Here is a 6,650-nt window from a genome sequence, read left to right on the forward strand (position 1 = left end):
TAGTTAAATCCCATAAACCCATTTAAACAAAAATAATTCAAGATTTTTGGGCACATATTAAGTTTGCCCATCTCTACCTTCAGCACTTGAGTCTGTCTCCAGAAGACCAGTGAAACATTTCTTTGGTTCATGTACCAGACCCAACAGTTTAGACAGGACAGACACTGGTAGAGATTGGTTAGAAACCCAGAGATATATTACTCCACATGTTACACTTTTAACACCCACAAAAATAAATAATCATTTACAACAATGAGTCTGAATGGTTGTATCTCTTTCAAGTAGAATTAACACAATTGCAATCGGCAAAAACAAAGCAAGTTCTCTTGGGGAGGGGTTGTTTTAGGGATTTTTGTTGTGAGTTTAAAGTAAATATAAGTTAAGAACTCACATTCTTTTGTAAGGGGTTCTTCAGCCTTTTTCTTGTGGCTCTCTTATTCACCTTATTTTCTTTACACAGACAGGTTAGTCCAAATGAAAATATTAATGCTCCATTATTAGTAAGTACCTAAATGTCTCAGACATCTCTCTTGAATTCAGTTTTGTGTCTTTTTCTTTTTTCAAATTACCCATCTGTACTCAGCTTTGTGCTTCCTTCAAGACACAGATTCTTCCAGAGTTCTGGAGCAACCGTGCTTCCTAACTCAGAGGTAATTCCTAAGAGAATATGACAACACCTGCTCTCACCTCTTCACCCCTTTAGGCTGAATTTGAATGAATGATTCAACATAGATCATCAACCTGAGTTTCTCAAAGGAGATTTTGACATTGTAATAAATATATGTGGCAGAAAGGTTAACTTATCACTTCAATATGAAACAGATTTCTTTATAATCTGCATATTCATGAAAAGAGACAATAAGGTATCATTAAGTGTGAAGATGTCTTCAGAGAGTACTGTCAACTCATCTATTCCTACTTGAGAAGACATTTGTTATCATCTTCAGAAGCATAAAACTCCTTATGCATCCACAGTTTAGGGGGTTTTCCCCTATATTCTCCCTGACCAGAAGATTGCATTTCTTGACCCAGGAAAATGCCTGAACCATTTCACTGAGCCATCTCTAGATGAACTACCAGTAAGAAAAAAAAATTCTTCCCCCAAAAGCCCAATGAATATTTTGCCTGGAGTATGAAATTGTAATGCTTCAAGGAAGTTCCCAATGTCTCCTGATCCCAAGAAGCTGTACAGGGTCCCGAGGTCACACACATCCACTTACATTAAGCAGTAGAGCATATTAAGCAAAATAGCATTAAAGTGGAATTAACATGGCTTCAAACCTAAAAAATTCACAGCTGGTATTCCAACAGTAGTGATAATGGCCAATAACAAAATTTAAAGGATCACCACTCAATCTAATCATCACAAATGTCCATTCAGAGAAACTACAGAAACATTTATATCTGTATCTATATATATCTATATAGGTATATGACATTAACACACCAATTATGGTAATGTTACATATATTAATACAATATATTATAATAGAAACTACCCCTTATAACATTAAGAGAATAATGTAATTTTTAATGTGACAACATTATTTTCCATTTATTGAAAATATTCATGTAAATACCATATACAACAATAAAATGTTTGAAAAACCTAAGATACTGAACTGAGTTTCCTAGAATCTCTGCTAGGATAAAAGCCTCATGGGGGTATGTTCTATGTCTGCCTTAGTTAAGTAAGTACATTATCCCTAGAACTTAATTCCATTTCTGACACATTTCTCTTCAAACAAGTTGTTCAATAAAATCTAGTGTCCCCAACACGCTTTCCTAGCCTCCACACTATTCAAAAACGTAACATATTTCAATTGGTCTATTGGGGGTTAGGGCAAATCACAGTCTCCAGGAGACATTTGTCTCCTCACCGTTGAGAGTGGCTCCAAACAATTTGCAAGGAAAGATTAATTTTCTTGCACCTCATCAATAGCAACAAGTTTGGGGCGCCTGGATGGCTCAGTCGGTTAATCATCCGACTTCAGCTCGTCATGATCTCATGATTCATGGGTTCGAGCCCCGCGTCGGGCTCTGTGCTGACTGCTAGCTCAGAGCCTGGAGCCTGTTTCGGATTCACTCTGCTGTTCATGCTGTCTCCTCTCAGAAATAAATAAAACATTAAAAAAAATAGCAACAAGTTTAAGAAACTGTGGACCAACAGATCATTCAAGGACTCTAATGGTCACTCTTGGACACATTACCCTATTTGGTTTTCTTCATACACTTACCCCAATCTGAAATTACATTGTGCATTGACTGAATTACTGTTTTTATTGCCTGTTGCCCACCTCTAGAATATAAACTTTGAGTACAGAACTTACCTTCTTACGGCACGATTGACCTCCATACATAGGACAGTGCCAACAAGACTCAGGAAGATCACAATACATATTTGTTAAAAGAACAAACAAGAGTGTTGAAAAGAAATGATACAGAATTTCTTAATAGGCATCCTCCATCATTTGTAAGACAAAACATCAGAAAGTTTTTCAAAAGAAGAAAAATTACAACATGAAATGGATTTATTGATTTTAAAGCACACTATATTCTGATTTTAGGAACATCAAAATATGAATTCTAAAATCGAGAAATACATTTTGGTTCTGTCCTCTTAAAACTACTCAAAGATTTATATAGTTGTCAAGAGTTTCTCATCAACATGGATTAGAAAATGTCTTCCTACTATGTGATAAATCCCATGACTCATAAGAAATAAGACATGTTAGTTGCTCTGGGCAGGTTTCTGAGTGATGACCTTCCAATTTCTCTTCAGCTTTTAAAACACTGAAATTACCTATTGACCTCAAAGGTTTTTAGATTAGGAAACACCAATGTAGTCACATCACCTCATTTTATTTTTTTTTAATGTTTTATTTATTTCTAGGACACAAAGAGAGACAGCGTGAGCAGGGGAGGGTCAGAGAGAGAGGGAATCACAGACTGAAACAGACTCCAGGCTCTGAGCTGGCAATCAGCACAGAGCCCGATGCAGGGCTCGAACCCACAACCGCGAAATCATGACCTAAGCGAAAGTCGGACGCTTAACCGACTAAGCCACCCAGGTGCCCATATCACCTCATTTTAAAGAAGAGAATGAACTGAGACCCAGACGTTCAGAGATTGTTACCTTAAAGGCTAGATAAGTCTCTCATTTCCACATCTCTTTCATCTTTCTCAATGACTCTTTCCACTTTTCTAAGGAAGAACACTTTGTACAAAGCATGGTACATGAGAGGAACTCAATATATGTCAGTTTCATTTATTCCTAGACTTGTATTTGCTGGGAATAAATAAACAAAAAACCCTAAATGTTTTTAATCCTGTAACAGATCTTAAGTTAACTGCATGGTTCTTTAGAAAGATATCCTTATAAAGATGTCCTTTATAATATCTGCTATTAGACTGGGAAAAGTTGCACTGAGGAAAACCAAACTATTACAAATGAAAATCTGCACTGAAATATTATTATGGCTTAAAGAAATTAAGGGGGTGGGTGGGAGAGAGACAGACCAAAACAGAGAGAAAATGACACAGAATGTGAATGCGAGGGATGTCAACCATTCAGTAACTCAGCAGGTTTGTCAAGCTCTAGATTTCATTTTAGCCCACTTTGCAGAGTTCAACTCTGATCTAACTACTAGCACGATTTTTGGGCGTCTGTTTGCAGATGCAGTAGAGTTATCAATCCGAACAGACACACAATCCGGGTCCAATGTCACTTCTCCTCATTATGTTAATAGTTAATACATGCAAATGAAAACACTCTAGCAATTTGATTTCTTTGAAGATAGTTTGCATATTGTCTTAGCCATAATGACTGTACACTTCTCTCAGCCTCCATTTATGCAAGGGTAGTTTAGTTCATTTTTATCAGCTCAAGTTCATTTTGGCTGCTACTGGAATGTATGTGCATGTTTCTTTTTTACCTTTTGCCTAATTACCATTCAGGTACCATAAGCAGATTTTTCATGCTACTGGTGTTTTTCTTAATTAAGAAACAAATGAATTCTCCCTAGCAAAAAAGATGGAACAACAGAATAAGATGCCAGGGGCTGATGTTCCGTTTCTTAATTGAAGCAGTGCTATTGTTCGGTGTCGGTAGTAAGGGGGCAGAAGTGTCGTAAGTGTAGAATGTTAATAGTACAAAAATAACATAAAACTACTTTTAAAAATAAAGAAGGGATACAAAAAAATGCTGTAAGAGCCTTGAAAACATAGATTTTTATCCACATATTAATTCTGACAGTAACAGAGTAGCTTAATTTACAAATCCCTCACACTTAGAAAGCCTGAGGTTCTAACCTCAGTCCTGAGAGATACGTCTGCCCTACTCGGCTTGTCTAGTTAACTGTACCCAACTTATTTCTGTACCTACTTATTTGCTCTTCATCAATTAAGGAGACACCCGGGGGAGCAATTTCTTTAATTTGTGAATAAACTATTTCTCTTTTAATTTGCATTCTTCTTTTTCTACCCACAGGAAATTTCAATGTCCTACTGACATATTCTTTATCTGTTACTACAACCATAAAGTAAGATGCATGCAAATTCATACGCACTCCTCTTCCATTTTTCCTAGGATGGTGAACGCTTCAAGGAATCAAGATTTTAGGAGGAAGCTGAGTCTTTTACTCACTTCTATACTGACGGCACAATTCTGGACCAGTGAATAACATAAAAGATCACACGTTTTTCTCTGTAATAAAGCTATGGGGCATTTTTATGCTCATGGATTTATCTCTTTTTCAGATTACTAAAGTCCCACCTTATTATTATTTAACTTAAATTTAAAACAAGAAAATCCACAACTGCCTTTTACAATAAGCTAAGAGAGATTAAATAAGAAACACAGAGTAATATATATTTACTAAAAGAGAAAAAAACATTATTAAAAAATGACCCTGGGTATACATTTCTACATTACTAAAGTTCCTACTGATATTGAGAATGTTACGCTTGCCATCGTTCACGTGTCCGAGTCGTGAACAGGCTACATCTCAGAACTAAATAGGGTAAAGGAATTTTAAGATACATAAATAATATAGATGTGAATGAAATATTTCCTTCTGTATGAAGGAAAGGGCTCCTAACCTACTTGCTTTCTCATAAACATCACTGTGTATCGGTAAGGTCACCCTTTACTTATTAAAACTTAATGTTTTATGTTAATGTGCAATATCATGGAAAAAGACCTTTAGGTTACTCTGATAGCATAACTTGTGGCTTTTGAAAAGTAAATAATTTTAAATTTGAGATGATTTTTAAAGCATTCTCTCAGAGTGCAGAAAGTGCTTCATGAAGTCATCCCAATGAATGTCAATAGGACAATTAGAAGAGAGTTCTTGATAGAAAAGAAGATCTGTAAGAAGTAAATTTATAACACACAAAATTACATACGTACACGTAAGAAAAGTTCATGTGTATTATGATTATAAAATTCACAATTCCTATTTTCATGAAAGTCCTAAGATAAATTTCAAAGACCTTTACTAACTCACAAAATCCAAAACCTTATAAAACTGTCAAGGGATTTCTCAACCTGATTGCTTTTCATTTTACTAATTTTAAGCAAAACAGTGAACCATAACCAAAAATAGAATTTACATGTTTTCTTTATATTCTGATACATTAGAAGAGAATCTACATGAGTCTATTTAATAGAATCAATCACATAATAATACAATGTCACATGATATTCAGTTATTGAGTTGTTTTTGATTGGGCAAACTATGAAATAAGATCTAGAGACAAGTCTTTTCTTTCCTCACTTTCTTGAGCTTCTATAATATTAGAATGGCTGGGAAATGGGAAAAACGCAAAGTATTTGGAGCTTTTAGATTTACATATTCCATATCTATGGAAGTATAGACCAGAATGAATACAATTTTTTGTAAGACTATTTCTAGAAACCCATGAAATTTTACTATTTCTTCAAATTCTTCAAGTAGAGTCAACAAATGTCCATTAGCAACCTTAATCCAGAGGCAAAATGTTTACACAACACATTCTCCTACACTTGCGGCAGTGTGAGGCTGTTGCTTCCCCGCCCCCCTTCGCCCCCACCCCCAGTCTGACATGCTAGCACCATCTCCCTGCCAAATTCTTGGCATTGGAAGAGAGAGGGAAGAGGCCATACCATAACGTGTTGATAATGAGAAGATAGAAATAGCAAACCAGCTGGATTGTCCTAATAAAGTATGTCTGGGATTTAGAGACACACAACTATGTGTTCAGGTCATCCAAATGCATTTTAACCAATTGGTTACTTCAATGACCTTTTCAGATACTCCACTCAGGATCTTTCTAAATGAAATTTTGTGCATTAACTCTAGAACTGTTTGGATAAAAACTTTACTACTCGTGTTTCTATAGCCAAGGCACGTCATGTTATTAAATAAAAACTTGGACAAAATGGTCTATAATATATTTCATAAATTGTAAAAGCATTTACTGGTTTACAGCCATCTATGGATGATGAACAGATTACATTTTACTATCAGTATATCTTGTACTGAATTTCCCAGTGAAGCTTGAAATATTTTCTTCCTTGGGGGAGGGGGAACTAAAAAAAATATATATTTCAGGGCTGCCAGAGCATAAAAGTTCAATTATTTAGGATATTCGACAAGATGTATCGTTTT

The sequence above is a fragment of the Hyaena hyaena genome, unplaced genomic scaffold, assembly GCF_003009895.1.
Source record: "Hyaena hyaena isolate Hyena2069 unplaced genomic scaffold, ASM300989v1 scaffold_691, whole genome shotgun sequence".
In the NCBI taxonomy this organism is placed as follows: Eukaryota; Metazoa; Chordata; class Mammalia; order Carnivora; family Hyaenidae; genus Hyaena; species Hyaena hyaena.